The sequence below is a fragment of the Equus caballus genome, unplaced genomic scaffold (assembly GCF_041296265.1).
Source record: "Equus caballus isolate H_3958 breed thoroughbred unplaced genomic scaffold, TB-T2T haplotype2-0000440, whole genome shotgun sequence".
In the NCBI taxonomy this organism is placed as follows: Eukaryota; Metazoa; Chordata; class Mammalia; order Perissodactyla; family Equidae; genus Equus; species Equus caballus.
Genome location: NW_027222395.1, coordinates 1,125,220 through 1,143,332, shown reverse-complemented (window position 1 = coordinate 1,143,332; position 18,113 = coordinate 1,125,220). Strand labels below are relative to the sequence as shown.

The window sequence follows — 18,113 nt, the reverse complement described above, 5'->3', positions numbered from 1 at the left end:
TGAACATAAATAGCATTCCTGCTTTGATGGGCGACCCCACGACTCTCAAAAAAATCAAGAGCAATTGCTACTGTCAATCTCAGTGGAAGTTATTTTCAACACCTCACCCCCTTCTTTACACCTCATTATTTAAAAACCAAGGAAATAGTCTTCAGCTTTTAAAATGAAGGAGTAAATGAGTCAGCTTGACATTATACTTTATTCAAGATTTAATGTTAAATAAAGGAAATAACTGAGCACGAGCAGAATCCCTTCCATAACTCATCTTTTCTCCTATGCTGATAATAAAAATGACACTCTACTTAAACATAGTTTGCATGATATATTCTCAAGTAAATTTACTTCACTGCTGGATATTTTATTTTGAGATTCTTATTCAATTTCTTCATATTTATCTATAAAACTTATTTGGCGTCTTTCATCTTTTTACCATTTTCATCTTTTTAACTTTCGAAGGTTTAACTTTCCAAGAGAGTATTTTTTAATGACGAGCTAACTGATGAATTTGTGCACCGACTGTTTTTTTGAGACTGAATATACAAATGGACAAAGGCCAGATCATATATGACAGTATAACTCTGACTCCCAACGTGGGAAGCAAACATCCCAAGAAGCCAAATCACAGCCCCTGCAGCATTCAGCACAGAACAGTCAGCACTTGGTCAGTAACTGCCAGTTTCCAAAACTCTCGTTCTGCTTTCAACACAGGACCGCCAGAGAAAGCCACATATGCTCCCTAAACCATCACATAGGGTGCCTGCCTTCTACTTAGTGAGCTCCGGCTTCCCCGTGTCAACAACTTCCAATCAGGCCACCCCTCCCCCACTCTCCTGAACTCTGCCACCCTCTCCCCTCCCTTTCCATTCTCTGCTCTTCTTGTGCATGCAACAATCCTCTCCTGTCGCATTACAGTCTCTGCAATATTTTTAATGTGTGATAGAGCAGCTCCTCCCTCAGAGTTCTTCCTGGTCCATATTTTCCTAGCTTAGCTTATGTGTTTATTTTTTCCATGTAGGATCATTTATCTAACTCAACATAAAAGCTCGTTAAAATTTTTATTGGCATTGTATTCAATTTATAAAGTAATGGGACTGACCATTTAATGAAACTTCCTAACTTAAAACATAGACTGACTTTCCATTTGCCAACTATTTTTAATTGAAATTTATAGTGTGATCGTTGTAGATTCTACACTGCTGTAAGGAATAACTCCAAAAGTTCCAGTGTACACTTTACCCAGTTCCTTACAATGATAACATTCTGCAAAACTATAGGACGATACCACAGCCAGCTTGTTGGCATTGATGCAATCCACTATCTTATTCAGATTTCTCCAGTTTTACTTGTACTAATTTGTTCCTGTGTATTTAGTTCTGTACAATTTTATCAGATGTGCAAGTTTGTGTATCCATCACAGCTAAAATAATGATCAGTTTTATCACTACAAGGTATTCTTGTATTGCCTATTAAAAAATCAATGGATGTTATTTTTTAGAGCAGTTTTACATTTACAGCAAAATTTAATGAAATACACAGTGTTCTCATATAGTCCTTGCCCCCACATGTGCATAACCTTTCTGTTGTCAATATCCCTCATCAGAGTAGTATACTTTTCACAATTGATGAACATACATAGGCACATCATTATCACTCAAAGTCCATAATTTACATTAAGGTTCACTCTTGGTGTCAGAGATCACTAGGGTATAACTCTGTGGTCCATTTCTGGATTCTCTACTCTGTTCCATTGATTTATGTAGCTGTCCTACAATGAAAATGATGATGCTGTGATTACAGTATGTACAAGGCAATACTAAATATTGTTAAAGTGTTTACTGCCGCATTATTCTTCCTGTCATGATTGTTTTAGCTACTCTCAGCTATGTGCCTTTCTATATAAATTTTAGAAAAAGGTGTCTCTGTCTACAAACTGTGGTGGAATTTTTATTAGAATAATATTAGACCTATAGATCAATTTGGGGATAATTGAGACCTGTACTCATTATTCTATCCAGTAACATGGTGAGGACTGCAGAATTCTCAGCACATAACAACTCCTTCCAAACCCCCACACCAGGAGGAGACTCAACCAGACTCTGGCGTGGCTTCTAGCTGCATGAGTCTGTGTAACCGGAATGACTCCAGCCCACCATTAAAATGCCTTCCTGAGAGCTCAAAGCTGACAGAAAAATTTGCTATTTATTTTAGTCAACACCCAATTATAGGCCTCCGATCCCCCTTCTTAGAGTATTTACTAAAGAGGGCTTACAACTGTAGATATGTATCTCTCACAATTCTCTAAAGGACCTAAGAGCCACTCCTTTGAAATACGATCATTAAGACAGATAGAGCCTCTTTCTCTCAACTTCTGAGTGAGGATAGAATCCTAACTTTGATAACTGCAAAGTAACGAACACAGTGGGTCTAATCACAGTTACGCTGACCAACCTTTGTACTTTTTCACTTCTTTGACTCTACTGAGCCCCTGAACCCTGCTCCTTCATTCCCTCTTTAAAATTCTAGATTCACCTCCGTACAAATCTGAGCGCAGCTCAGCTTGTCAGCTGTTACTGAATAAAATCTGCTTTCACCACTTTAACTAATTTCTGCTGCATTTGTCTTTGACAATAGTAAGGCTCTCAATTTATTTGCATCTTCTTTAATCACTGTAATCGGTATTTTATAATTTTCAGCATCAGATCCTGTACACATGTTCTTGAATTTATGCCTGAATATTTCATGTTCTTCGGAGTGGTTTTAAATAATACAGCATTTTCAAGTTTATCATCTGCAGGTTCATCATTAGTTGTAGAAATAAAATTGTCTTTTGTGTGTTGATCTTGTACTTTGTACTTGGTGAACTTTTTGTACTCACGTATTAGTTCTGATTTTTTTTTTTTTTTTGGAGATTCCCAGAGTTTTTTTACACAGACAACAATGAAACTAGGAATGGTTACATTTTTTCCTTTCTAAACTCTATGGCTTTTATTTCCTTTACTTCTGTTATTGCCAGAAGCTTCAGTATTTTGTTGAATAAGAGTAGTGAAAGTGGTATTCCTTTCCTTGTTCCTTATTGTGGGGAGAATCATTTAGTGTTTTCCTGTTAAGCATGAAGTCAACTGTGCATTTTCTGTAGATGACCTTCAACAAGTGAAAGTAGTTTCCATCTATTTCAAACTTGCTAGAAAATTTTATGACAAACAAGAGTTGGATTGTATCAAATGTTTTCTCTACATCTCTTGCTTATTAACAAGTCTTGCCCTTAAACAAATAGACAGCCAGTTATTTCTCTGGCAAAAATTGGTTTATCTGGGATTAGCGAAGAATAGCCATTTGGAGTGTGCAACCATGGCAAGCCATGCAGGAGCACCCAGCAAGGAAGAGAGGAGAAGCTCTTTTATCTCAGAGTGGGGAAAACTGTGGGGGCTATTGGACACAGTCTTGAGGGCAGTGGCTTTTCATCGGCAGAGTTGTGACTGTCTCTCCTTGGGTTAGTTTCTGACTGGTCAGGAAGAGAAAGTCTTTATTCTTCCTGTTGCACTGCGCCTTTGACATAGGGCATGAGAACTCCCTCTATTAGCCTTCCAACACTATTTCAACTACGTTTCCGTTTATTAACTTTCACATGTCCCCATTTTGATTGCGATCTTTCTCTGAAAGCACTGTTGATCTGCAGTCAGATTTTTCCAGTTTCAGTAGCCTCTCGTCCCTCGATGCCAGGAAGGAGCTTCTCTGGGAGTCATGTCCCAGGTTGGAGGAAAAACACACAGATTGGAAACCTATTGTGGCCACATTTGAGGAACACGGAGTGAGAGGAGGGAGAACTCTCTGGCACTTTTTACCTGAAGTTTGCATGTTATCAAGATCAGAGGCATTGGAGATGATCTGAAGTGTCATGTCATCCTCAAAGGTTTGGCAGACAAACTTCCAACAGACCTGGTCCAGACACCTTGGAAACCTTCGCATCAGATACTGTCTGCTTCCATTTGGAGAAATCTTTATTTTTAAGTCACCAAATGATGTGCAGTTCCCCCCAGAGTTTGTGCTTTCTTCAGGTGTGTCGCATGAATCCAAGTCTTGAGTTTTGTGGCAAAAAGCTTGGCTAGCAGCGCCCGATTGAGGAAAATACTATCATCTTGGTTGAGTTTTGTTAGTTTGAAATTTTTGGTAAGTTGTTCCTTGTTTTCAAGTTGTTAAATTTATGAGAATGGAGCTGTTTATATTATTTTCAATGGCTGAAGAACCTGCAGTGATCTATCCCTCTAGTGTGTCTCAGGCCTTTGAGGGTGAAGAGGCTTCCCCAAAGCTTCTTGAGGCAGAACCCTGTTTGCTGTTGGCCCCTAACAGCTTGAGTGCATCTGGGTTGGGGAGGAGACAGAGACTTCCAAGAACAAGTTGTTTCTTCTTGAAGGAATGCTGAAGATGCCCAAAGTATGGTACTTTGACATACAAATTATTTGGAGCCAAAAGCAATCGAGAGCCAGCAGATGCAGGAAAAACTCTTGATCTCCACCTTGACTGCTTTAAATGAAGGATAGACTTCCTCTTTGGAAAGGAAATTTATGTTTCTAAAGGAAATTTCCATTAGTAAAAGCATCGGCACCAGAAAGAGAATGACTCTTAGAGAATTTTTTTTTGAGGAAGATTAGCCCTGAGCTAACATTCCCCACCAACCCTCCTCTTTTTGCTTAAAAAGAGAGGCCCTGAGCTAACATCCATGCTCATCCTCCTCTACTTTATACGTGGGATGCCTGCCACAGCATGGCTTGATAAGTGTTGTGTAGGTCCGCACCTGGGATCTGAACTGGTGAACCCCAGGCCATCAAAGCAGAATGTGTGAATTTAACCCGTGTGCCACCAGGCCAGCCCCTACAGAATTTTTTTTTTTGAGGAAGATTAGCCCTGAGCTAACTGCTGCCAATCCTCCTCTTTTTGCTGAGGAAGACTGGCCCTGAGCTAGCATCCACGCCCATCTTCCTCTGCTTTATGTGTGGGACACCTGCCACAGCCTGGCGTGCCAAGTAGTGCCATGTCTGCACCTGGGATCAGAACCGGCGAACCCCAGGCCACCAAAGTGGAACGTGCACACTTAACCAGTGAACCATCAGGCCAACCCCTAGAGAATTTTTTTAACTGAGAGATTTATCTGCATAACAAGGCAAGCTTTATTTATTATACATTTTCTCCCCTCATCTTCCCATAATTTTCCTTCAGCCACTTCCTGCTGCTGCTCACCCAGATGGCTTCCTGCTTCCAAGCTCCCCCATGTGCACTCAGTGTGGACTGGACTTGCAACTGGCAGCTGGTGTGGAGCTGCCTGCTCGAGGGCTGCAGAGCACCATCCTAAGTCTCATCCCCAGCATGACCTACCTGGCCAGCAATACTCAGGATCTGCCACCACTGCACAGGATTGGGGCCGCGGCACTGATGGTTCAGATTGTGGGCAGTACCCAGCCCAATTCCCACTCACTTTTGTTGACCACATGCCTGTGCTGTTTGCAGATGGTACAGATTTAAAAGAGAAGTCATATCCTGCTATTAAAGTGGAACTGTTGGACTGACTTGAGGGATTTTTCAACACCTGTAAAACTAAAGAGAAGCTGGGAGAATTATCAGAAGAGTTCTATAAAAATGAACTACTATCGATTGAAATGTTGAATATACATGTCCCTGCAGTTGCTAAATTGAGACGTCTTTTAGACAGTTCTCCTAGGGAAGATTTACTAGACATTCTGACATCACTTATCCAAACAAGCAACAGAAATGCTCCAAATTTTAGATACTGTGACTCTGGAGGAACTGTCCAAGATGATGATACCACTGCTGGTGAAACAAATGCAAGAATTGAAATTGCTTTAAAAAGACAGAAAACTTGGGGCTGGCCTGGTGGCACAGTGGTTAGGTTTACATGTTCTCCCTCAGTGGCCTGGAGTTTGCCGGTTCAGATCCTGGGTGCAGACCTATGCACCACTCATGAAGACATTTTGTGGCAGGAGTCCCACATATAATGTAGAGGAAGGTGGGCATGGATGTTAGCACAGGGCCAGTCTTCCTCAGCAAAAAGAGGAGGATTGGTGGTAGATGTTAGTCAGGGCTAATCTTCCTCAAAAAAAAAAAAATTATAACAATAAAACAGAAAAAGCGAGAAAGACGATAATAAATGCATTATATGAATATGCCTCAATAGGATTTCACACATCCTAGGTACTTTATTTTCTGGCACATTGTTATGGGATGTCATGCAGGTGATTTCGACATATCCTGTGTGTTTTCCATGCGTGTCCGACACCTGATTCTGGCGTGTCCGGCTGGTAGTTTCAGTGAATCAGGCACCTGGTTCCGGCGTATCCAACAGGTGGTCCCGGCATGTCTGGTAGGCGATTCCAGCACATGTGACATGTGGTTCCGGCGTATGCGGCAGGGGATTTCGACGTGTCCGGCAGGTGGTTCCAGCATGTCCAGCACCTGGTTCTGGCATGTTTTGCAGGTGGTTCCGTCATGTCGGCACCTGGTTTTGGCATGTGCGACACCTGTGTCTGGTGTATCTGGCAGGTGGTACTCACAAGACTGGCAGGTGGTTCACATGTGTCTGGCACCTGGTTTTGGCATGTGCGACACCTGCGTCTGGTGTATCCGGCAAGTGGTTCTCACAAGACTGACAGGTGGTTCAGCTGTGTCAAGCAGGTGGTTCTGGCATTTCAGGCACCTGGTTCTGGCCTCTGCTGTACCTGTTTCTGGTGTATCCATCACATGGTTCCAGCGTGGCTGGCACATGGTTCTGGCATATTCGGCAGGTGGCTTCAGCGTACTGGGTGCCTGGTTCCGGCGTATCTGACAGTGGGTTCCATGGTTTCTGGCAGGTGGTTCCTGCGTGTCTGGCATGTGGTTCCGGTACGCTCTGAATGTGGTTCCAGCGTGTCCATCAGGTGGCTACCATGTGTCCAGGACCTGATTCCATCGTGTGCGGTTGGTACTTTCAGAGTGTCCAGGTGTTGGTTCCAGCATGTCTGGCCGTTGGTTCCCGCATGTCCAGGGGTGATTCCGGTGTGTCCGGCAGGTTGTTCCGGCCTTTTCCAGAAATTGCTTCTGGTGTACCCAGGACCTGGTTCTGGTGTATCCGGCAGGTGATTTTGGCGTGTCCAGCAGGTTGTTCCAATGTGTTACGCTGGTGGTTCCGGCCTCCGTGGCAGGTGTTTGTGGCATGTCTGGCACCTGATTCTGGCGTATACGGCAGGTGGCCTCAGGGTATCTGGTACCTGGGTGCGGCACATCCAACAGATGGTTCCGAAGTGTCTGGCAGGTGGTTCCGAAGTGTCTAGCATGTGGTTCTAGTACGTTCGGAAGATGGCTCAGGCGTGACCGTTGGGTGCTTCAGGCATGTGCGGGAGTTGGTTCTGGCGTGTCAGAGTCATGGTCCCAGCATGTCCGTCATTTGGTTCCAGGTGGTTCTGGCTTGTCTGGTGGGTGCTTCCAGTGTGTCTGGCGGGTCGTTCTGGCATGTCTGTGTGGTGGTTCCAGAGTGTGTGGCGGGTGGTTACGGCATGTCTACCAGGTTTTTCCAGCATCCAAGGTGCCTGGTTCCAGCGTATCAGGCAGGTGATTTTGGCGTGTCCAGCAGGTGGTTCAGGTCAGTCCGGGAGATGGTTCCGGCGTGTCCAACATGTGGTTCTGGCATATCTGAGAGGTGGCTCCGGTGTGTCCGGCAGGTGGTCCCGTTCTGTCTGGCACATGGTTACGGGGTATCATGCAGGTGATTTCAACGTGCCCAGTCGGTTGTCGAGGCCTGTCTGACACCTGGTTCTTGTGTGCCTGGCAGGTAGTTTCAGTGAATCAGGCACCTGGTTCTGGCATATCCAACAGGTGGTCCCGGCATGTCTGGTATGTGATTCCCGCCTGTGCAGCACATGGTTCCGGCGTATCCGGCAGGTGATTTCGACGTGAGTGGCAGGTGGTTCCAGCATGTCAGGCACCTGGTTCTGGCATGTCTTGCAGGTGACTCACTCGTGTCTGGGACTTGGTTCTGGCATTTCTTTAAGGTGGTTCATTCATGTCCAGCACCTGGTTTTGGTGTGTGCAACACCTGTTTCTGGAGTTCTTGGCAGGTGGTTCTCACAAGACTGGCAGGTGCTTCAGGCGTGTCCAGCAGGTGGTTCTGGCATGTCGGGCACCTGATTCTGGTGTGCCCAGCATGTGGTTCCAGACTGTCTGTCAAGTGGTTCAAGCTGGTCTAGCAGGTGTTTCAGGTGTGTCCAGCAGCTGTTTCAGGTGTGTCCGGCACCTGGTTCTGGCCTGTGCTGGACCTGTTTCTGGTGTATCCGTCACATGGTTCCAGCGTGTCTGGCACATGGTTCTGGCATATTCGGTAGGTGGCTTCAGCACACTGGGAGCCTGGTTCCGGTGTATCTGACAGTTGGTTCCATGGTGTCTGGCAGGTGGTTCCTGTGTGTCTGGCATATGGTTCTGGTACATTCGAAAGGTGGTTCCGGCATGTCCAGCAGGTTGCAACAGTGTGTCTGGGACCTGATTCCATCCTGTCCGGTTGATGCTTTCAGAGTGTCCTGGCTTTGGTTCCGGCCTGTCTTGCAATTAGTTCCCACATGTCCGGTGGGTGATTCTGGCGTGTCTGGCAGATTTTCCAGCCTTTTCCAGAAATTGGTACTGGCGTATCCAGGACCTGGTTCCGGTGTATCTGGCAGGTGATTTTGGCGTATCCAGCCGGTTGTTCTGGCGTGTTAGGATGGTGGTTCCAGCTTGTGTGGCAGGTGTTTGTGGCGTGTCTGGCACCTGGTTCTGGCGTATTTGGGAGGTGGTTTCAGTGTATCTGGTACTTGGTTCTGGGATATCCAACAGGTGGTTCCGAAGTATGTGGCATGTGGTTCTGGTAGGTTCAGAAGACGGTTCCAGCCTTTCCGTTAGGTGCTTCCAGCATGTCTGGAAGTTGGTTCTGGTGTGTCAGACTCATGTTTCCAGTGTGTCCAGTGGGTGGTTCCAGGTGGATCTGGTGTGTCCGGTGGGTGCTTCCGGTGAGTCTGCTGGGTCGTTATGGGATGTCTGTGTGGTGGTTCCAGAGTGTTCGGCGGGTGCTTTCGGCATGCCTGTCGGGTTTTTCCAGCCTCTAAGGTGCCTGGTTCAAGCATATCCAGCAGGTGAGTTCTTTCTCAGCTTCCTAAAGAGCTGGAAGCAAGACAGTTTGTGGCTTGTCTCCGCTTGAGGGACGGAGGCAGTGCTTTGTGCCATCCACCTCTCGAGCAATATAGGGCATGGTTGAGAGCAAATGGGCCTTTCTGACATAGGGGTTTTCTGACACTCTCTCCACGAATGCACAAGGACAGTTGGTTAAAAGCCTCTTGTCTCTATCCTCCTAAGCTTGTGGAATCACAATCATTTGGGCCTTGGCCCAATTGCTTAAGGGGAAGATGTAGCCATTACCCCTGAGCCGGCTTGGCAAGAGGGAAATGTGGCAGAAGCAGAAGTTCTAAAGCAGCGAGTTAAGGGCTGGGAGGAAATGGCGTTCAGCTGCCTGTGTATGAGAGGTTCCCAATATGCTGTAAGAGCACTGTGGAAAGTGACTTCTTTCTCAGCTTCCTAAAGAGCTGGAAGCAAGATGGTTTGTGCCTTGTCTCCCCTTGAGGGATGGAGGCAGTGCTTTGTGCCTTCCACCTCTAGAGCAATGTAGGGCACGGCTGAGAGCAAAGGGGCCTTTCTTCCATAGGTGCTTTCTGACACTCTCTCCTCCAGTGCACAAAAGCGGTGGTTAAAAGCCTATTGTCTCTCTCCTCCTAAGCATGTGGATGCACAATCATTCGGGCCTCAGCCTCCTTGCTTAAGGAGAAGATGTAGGCATTTTGTCTGAGCCGGGCTGGCAAGATGGAAATGCCCCAAAAGCAGAAGTTCTAAAGCAATGAGTTAAGGGCTCCAAATAAACAGCATTTCAGGTGCCTTTGTATGAGATGTTCAAGGTACACTATAAGAACAGTGTGGCAAGTGAGTTCTTTCTCAGCTTCCCAAAGAGCTGGAAGCAAGATGGATTATTGCTCATCTCCCCTTGAGGGTTGGAGGCAGTGTTTTGTGCCTTGCAATTTTAGGGCAATGTAGGACTCTGCTGAGCAAACTTGGCCTTTCTTCCATAGCTGCTTTGTGAACACTCTCTCCACCCATGCACAAGGGCGGCATGAGAGGTTGCCAGTATGCTGTAAGAGCACTGTGGGAAGCAAGTTTTTCTTAACTTCCAAAGAGTGGTTGGTTAAAATCCTATTGTCTCTCTCCTCCTAAGCATGTGGAAGGACAATCTTTCGTGCCTCGGCCGAATGATTCGGGCGGGACTTGTGTGACCCACCTGCCTTAAATGCTGGAACCAACTGTTGGACACTTCAGAAGCATCATCTGGAAACGGTGGAACCACCCACCGCAGATGTGAGAATCAGGTCCACAACGTGCCAGAAGCACCTGCAGGACACACCAGAACCATCTGACTCTAACGCCAAAATCACCTGCCGGATACACAAGAACCACTTGATGGACGCTCCAGAATCACATGACGGGCATGAAAGAACCATCTCTCAGAGTGCCAGAACCATGTGCTGGAAATGCCGGAACCACATCACTGACAGACATGAACCACCTGCTGGACACGCCTGAACCACCTGCTTCACTCGCCGGAACCACCTTCTGGACAAGCCAAAATCACCTGCCGGATAACCTGGAACCAGGCCCCTTAGAAACCGGAAAAATCCAACAGACATGCCAGAAGCACCTGCCGCACACCTGGAACCACCATACAGACATGCCTGAATGACCCGCCATACACACCAGAAGCACCCACCAGACACGCCAGAACCACCTGGAACCACCCGCCGGACACACTGGAATCATGACACTGACACGCCAGAACCACCTTGCAGACATGCCAGAAGCACCCAAAGGACATGCTGGAACCATCTTCCGAACGTACCAGAACCACATGCCAGACACACAGGAACCACCTGTCACACACTTCGCAACCACCTGTTGGATATGCCGAGACCATGTGCCAGATACACTGAAACCACCTCCCGAATACGGCAGAACCAGGTGCTGGCCATGCCACAAACACCTGCCAGACAAGCCGGAACCACCAGCCTAACACGCCAGCACAACCTGCCGGACATGCCAAAATCACCTGCTGGATAAACCGGAACCAGGTCCTGGATACGCCAGAACCAATTTCCAGAAACGGCCAGAGCAACCTGCCAGACAGCCTGGAATCCCCCGCCAGGCATGCGGAAACCAACTGTCAAACACGCCAGAACCAACACCTGGACACACTGAATGCACCAACCACACACGAAGGAATCAGGTTCCGGACACATGGTAGCCACCAGTCGGACACGCCGGAACCACCTTCAGAACATACTGGAACCATATGCCAGACACACAGGAACTACCTGCCAGACACCACAGAACCAATGGTCAGATACGATGGAACCAGGCGCCCAGTACGCTGAAGCCACCTGCTGAACACGCCCAAACACTGTGCTGGACATGCCAGATCCATATGATGGATACACCAGAAACAGGTCCAGCACAGGCCAGAACCAGGTTCCAGAAACAGCTGAAACAGCGGCTGGACACACCTGAACCACCTGTTAGACCAGCCTGAACCACTAGATGGAGAATCCTGAACCACATGCCAGGCACACTGTAACCAGATGCCCGACACACCAGAACCACCTTCTGGACACGTCTGAACCACCTACAAGTCTTGTGAGAACCACCTGCCGGATACACCAGATACAGGTGTCGCACACACCGAAACCAGGTGATGGACATGACTGACCACCTGCAAGACATGCCAGAACCAGACATGCCAGATGGGGAAGAGGTGATTTTGGGGGAGAGGAGCTTTGTAGATTTCTCACTTGGGCACTTACCTGTTTTGTTCTCCATCCAGGTTTTTCTGGGAGCAAGTTCTTGAGAAACCTATAATGAAAAGTATGAGCTATCTACATAGGGAGAACTCAGACTTCGTTCAGCAATTCCCTGGGTGTCTGGAGACTCGATAGAATACTTTTTTCTTTTTCCATTGCCAACACCCATGCCCATTCAGGCCTATGTGAGTTTTTACAATGCTCCTCCAACTGGTCTCCAAGCCTCCAGCGTGCCTCATTTCTCTTCATCGTAGAGGACAATAGCAGATCAATGTTTCTGAGGCATGGCTCCACCAGTGCCCTCTCTGATGCGGAAACCTTCCTCTCACTGCCTACCTGATAGACTCCAACTCTCTGCCTTAGCACTCAAGGGCCCCTCCGCCTTTCATGTATCCCACAGTCCTGCCAAACCAAACAGTACCCACTACCCAAAAACACACATTGCATTCTTCTCTTTTACCTCTGCCTGATCAGATGATGGACTTGAAACAAAGCCATCATTTGCTAGTTAAGTGACTTTTGCACAGGTCATTTCACCTCCCTGACCCTCAGTTTCTGCATATATAAGTGATGAATATTAAGATTCACCTCATATTGTTCTTATAAAGAATTAAAATTGACTTAGAGAGCATATGCAAAAACAGTTGGCTCCCTGCCTGACATGCTGCAGTCACCAATAATTATTCGGATCTAAATATTGGCTCATGCCATGCCCTGCTTCTTTTCCTATTAAAACCTTATCCTTCAAAAATCGGTGTGTACCCTTTCTTGAAAACCAGCCCAAGGTGTAAACTGAAGTTCATTTTCCTAAGCTGCTCAGTAACATTTATAACGCAAAGTCTAATGCATTAGATCGGTTTTTTTGTTTAAGCAAAAGAAGCTAACTCTGGCTAACTTCAGTTTTCTTATTAAAGAAATTGACTAGAAGGACTTACGGTAACTCACATAACTGAAGGGAATTTTTGAAAAAATCAACAAACAAAAAGCAAAAATAAGCTTTGGAAGACACAATAGAGCACAGCGTATAGTTATTATTACTGCCGTTCACCAAATAGTGTCGGCTCTTCTCTGGCACACAGAAGGGATGTATCTTCTTGGCCCCTTAAAGTCAAATGTGACTTTGTGAGCCTTTGGCAAATGAAACTTGAGCAAAAATGAGGCTGTCTCTTCCAGAAAAACCTTTGGCAAACAGTAGGAGTGTGTTTTTCCTGCCTGGCAGTTGTGCAAGAAGTTGGATCGAGCATCTTTTAGCTGCCATCTACTCAATCCTCCAGACTGAGCAAGGATAATACAGAGCCAGCCCCTGATGACATGGAGCATGTTCGAGAAATAAACCTTGGTCATTTTTAGCTGAGACTTAGGAGTTTGTTGTGAATACAGCACAACATGGACTATCTGACTGATGAAAACATATGTAGGGGAGGAAGACATTTCCTCTTCCCAAGTGTGGGTTCGTCTGGCTGGAGAACGAATTAAATTCACATGAGACAGAAAAGCAAGAGAAAATTAAACAAAGCTTTATGAGGAACCGTGGCCCGGTGCCTTTCTTCCCAAAGGAAGAAAGGGCACCAAAGAAGTGGGGTGCACATAGTGGTTATATACCGCCAAATGGGGTGTTTCACATGTGATTGAAATGTCCCTCCCACAATAGTCACAAGATTGCCCTGTCGGCACTTGATGGACACAGCAGGTAGTGGGTCTGCTATCTCAGTGGGCATGGCAGGACTCAAGTCGATTGTCTGGAGCTGGGCAGTCACAGGTGAGCTCAGCAATCAGTTCCTAGCCTAAGGAAAGATGCTTAATCCTTAAGAAATGCCAACGTTGGGAGGGGGAGGAAAGTCAGTTACAGGAGGTTACCAGACTAGCACAATAAAATGCAGATTTAAGTCCTTGCCTTTGGTATTGATTAAGAGTTTTTAGAGAGAAGGTCATCTCCTTTCTTCTTCCTGGTACAGAGAGGGAGGCAACTTTTACAGATAGAGATTTACCTTACAAATGTAAATGTGCCCTAACAAAGGGCAAGTTCCATTCCTCCTTCCCTGTCCCAGTTTATCAAAAGCAATCAGCCTCAAATAATCCTGATGCCAAAGAGACATATCTTGGGGTGGCCATTTCCAGGTCCCCACACATACATATTACCGATTTCCTGTGCTGTTGACCAAAATGACTTCAGTGAGCCAATATTAGAATTCCTTTTCACAAAGGTGGATAAGTGACAGATTAGAAGTCTACACTGTCCCAGGAGTGTAGACAGATACCATGCTTATATCTAGCAAAAATATTTCCTCATTTTGTCCTTTACCTGTCAATAAAAAAGTATATCTATAGAAATCTGGAGGTAAAGCTCCAGACAAAACCAACATGGTGACAAGGAGGAACATTACATACTTGTAAAAGGAGCGACAGATGAGAAAATAATATTAATGGCTGGGAACTTATAGAACCTTGCATTGAAAGGGATCTCATATGGAACTCAGGAAATATTTATAGCTGAAAGCACTACATGACAAAATCTGGTGGATGGAATTAAACAATACTTAGAAGAAAGATACCTTCAACATACGTATCTAAAAAGAAAAATTAGAAACCAATGAGCTGCTTGTTCAAGAAGCTAGACAAAGAGCAAGACAGTAAAGTCAGGAAGAAAGGAAATGAGAAAGAGAAATGCCAAACCTTTGTTTCTATTTATTTGCTCTTTATTTATTGCTATGGACTGAATTCTCTCTCCCCACCATTCATATATGGAAGCCCTGACCCCCCTTGTGACCATGTCCAGACACAAGGTCTTTAGGAAGTAATTATGGTGAAAATGAAGTCATAATGGTGGAACCTAAATCAGATAGGACTGTGGCCTCATCAGAAGTGGAAGAGATCTCTCTTTCTGTTTCTTCACACGCATACACACACCCCGCCATCTGAGGACTCAGTGAGAAGGGGACCTTATGCAAGCTGAGGAGAGAGCCCTCGCCAGAACCTGACCATGCTGGCATCCTGCTCTCAGGCTTCCAGCCCCCAGAATGGTGAGAAAATAAATTTCTGTTGTTTAAGTCACCCACGCTATGGCATTTTGTTATGGGAACCCAAGCTAAGATGCTTATCTTTCACAGTTTGTTCCTAGGTTCTGGTACCAATTCCAATGTGTGTGGGGTTGGGGGTCAGGGGAGTCCCCCACACCAACAAGCAATTCTTGGGACACCAGCTGGGTGTCCTACAATTCAACTCGATTCTGACACTATGTACCCAGAGACAGCATCACATCCCACAGGTTAAGGGTTCAGCCCCACAAGACTGCCCCCACTGCGGGTGCCAAGAGCAAGTCTAGGCTGTCACCTATGCTTCTGAGCAACTGGCTGTCAGTAAGAGGTTCTCAAGACTCTCTACTCCGGTTCGACGAATTTGCTAGGGCGGCTCACAGAACTCAGAGAAACCTCTTACTTACTAGATTACCTGTTTATTAGAAAAGGATATTACTCGGGAATAGCTCGATGGAACAGACGCACAGGGCAAGGCATGGGGAAAGGGCAGTGAGCTTCCACGCCCTCTCCAGGTAACCACTCTCCCAGAACCTGCACATGGTCACCAACCTGGATGCTCTTGGAAATCTGTCCTTTTGGGTTTTTATGCATAAGCCGTTTATTTATTCTCTTACCCTCGGCTGCTGTTTTTCCTTCCCCATTTATAGCCCAAAGCCAATCAAAGAAGGACATGTGCAGTGTGATGCTGTTCCTGTACATTTTTTAAGTGCATAACAATGTAAGAATTTGTTAACGGAGACATACACATGTATGTCTTGACTATGCATAAAAATGTAATCTTTTGTTAATGGAGCCATGCACATGGATATTCTTGGAATCATAAAGAATGTAATTAATTTTAGGATATTGATACCTATGATGAGGGAGGGAGGAGAACGGGATGGAAATGTGAATTTTAGGTGTGACAGCAACATTTTGCTTCTTAAAAACAGAGATATCGTTGTGGGCTGAATCATGTCCCTGAAAATTCATATGTTGAAGTCCTAACTCCAGGACCTCAAAATAGGGCTGTATTTGGAGAGAGGGCCTCTAAAGAGGTAATTAAGGTAAAGTGAGGTCACATGGGTAGGCTCCAATCCAATGTGACTGATACTCACATAAGAAGAGAAGATTAGAACTCAGACACACACAGAGGGAAGACCGTGTGAGGACACAGGGAGAAGCGGCCGGGGAGAGAGGCCTCAGAAGAGACTATACCGGCCAATGCCTTGATCTTGAACTTCAGCCTCCAGAACCGTGAGAAAATAAATTTCTATTGTTTAAGCCACCCTACGTGTGGTATTTTGTCATGGCAGCCCCAGCAAATGAATGCAACATCGGAAGCAAATAGGGCAGAATTGAACGTCTGTTCTTTCTGGGTATTGGGGCCGGAGATAGAGGTCATACTATGTACTCTTCTGCATATTTGAAATATTTCCATAATAGTTAAGAAAATAACAAGCAGATCCCGAAAAAGAATAACCAGAGAGTAGAAATTTATGTGTGATTACCTTACAGGCCAAGGTGGGTTTCGCGTTGGGCAGGTGGTTCTCTTCCACAGGGTGTGTCAGTCACCCGTGAATTCCCGTCTCTTGGCTCTGCCAATCCTGATGCCTGTATCGTCGTCTGCAACCAATCTGCACAAGGAGAAAGAAGGAACACGGAGAAGACACACCTGCTTTCAAAAGTTCCAACCTGGAAATGGCACACACCACTTCCACTCCCATTGCATTGGCTGAAACATAGTCACACGCCACACCTCACTGCAAGTTGCTGGGTGACTGCCTTCCTGGGCACCCAGGACAAGGATGTGGACAAGCAGCCAGTAGTCCCACCCACAATGTCATCAGGTTGACCCTGGTCTTCATGCTGCTGCTCAGTCTACAGCGTGTCTGCCAGGTCTATGGTTAGGGTTTAGATATTTTACAAAGGCGCGGGGTTGGGGGTCATGGTTTGGGACTTCAAAGAGGAGGAAGCCAATTCACAAGGAGACAGAAAACCAAATGTTTGCTGGGCCATCTCTAAACAAATGAGAGAGAACTTGTGTAAAATGGGCCCGGCTAGGTACCTTCTTCTCTACCACATCTAGAGTTCCCTACGTTGACAGCTCCTTCCTGGAACAGGCCTTCTGTCTTAAATTCTTTTAGGCAGTTAGGGGCGAGGCCAAAGTTTCTTTTATATATAAATTTTATGTGTATATATGTAATTTATAGAACTAAATAAATGAATTTAAATATAGATACAATGGATTATATATTCTATTATATATCACTATTAATATATATTATATATATATAGATAATCTCCTTGGTTCTCCAGAGAACCCTGACAAATACAGGAGGAGTTAATATTCTTTTATCGATGGCATTTACATTTAATCACTTGAAATTCTTAGTTATGACATTGTTATGGCTTGCAAGGAAGTGTCCTTTTCAGTGTTTCATTTAGAGGCCTCAAGATACCAATGTTAAAAAGTTTCCCATTTTATTTGTTTGGTTTGATAGGCTTTTTCCAATTGAGTGCACAGATAAACCAATTTAGGAATTTCAAAGGAGCCCCATTTAGGCCAGTGAAGCCTTAAATCACCCTGAGTAATCTGAGCCCAGTGGGACAAAAATCTACATGTAGAAGGTCTGTATTCTTTAAAGACAAAACCAGCAGGAGTCCCAGAGTGGGGCTGTTCTTTGGTGGTCCTCTTAGAAAATGGATTTCTCATTTGTATGAACTTACCAAAGGATCAAAGGCCCAAAAAAGGAGTGAAAGAAACAGAAGTTTCTGACAAAGCTGACAACGGAAGGATGGCCAGAACCAGTATCAAAGGACGCCTACAGAAAGAGTCTGGACCTCTACCAAAAATGGGAGGTCCAGGCCCAGGAGGACTTACCACCAGGAACCAGAGCCACCAGGAGGAGACAGCAGAGCACAAAAGATTCTTTGCAGGCACCTTGCTTGTGTCTGTGAAGTGGCACCAGAATTGAAGGTCAGTAGCTAGGGATCCCACTTCTGTCACCATATAAAGTCAGCAAATAAGAGGCATAAACTGCAAAAGAACCAAAAAGTTTATTTGGGGTCTCAAGAATTGCAATTCAGGAGATGTAGATTCGAGTAGAAGCTCAAATGTGCTCCTAGGAAGACAAAGGAGGCAGGGGTAGATAAAAGGAAAGGACACAGGCTTACAAAGGTCTACAGTGAA

The 18,113-nt window shown here is 45.6% G+C and overlaps 1 protein-coding gene across 48 annotated transcripts in view; it reads right to left on the bottom strand.

Annotated features, from left to right (window-relative positions):
- The window catches only part of LOC138923053 (ral guanine nucleotide dissociation stimulator-like), a 90,334-nt gene that overhangs the window by 16,872 nt on the left and 55,349 nt on the right, over window positions 1-18,113 (bottom strand). For 43 of the 48 annotated variants that reach the window (XM_070259627.1, XM_070259626.1, XM_070259628.1 and 40 more), the window contains 2 exons: window positions 17,805-17,960; window positions 16,432-16,557 (listed from right to left, as the gene is read on the bottom strand). The gene's annotated coding sequence lies outside the window, so the exon portion shown is untranslated. Of the gene's footprint in view, window positions 1-11,909; window positions 11,959-16,431; window positions 16,558-17,804; window positions 17,961-18,113 lie in introns of all 48 variants that reach the window. The other 5 variants (XR_011436175.1, XR_011436176.1, XR_011436177.1 and 2 more) reach the window with 1 other exon arrangement.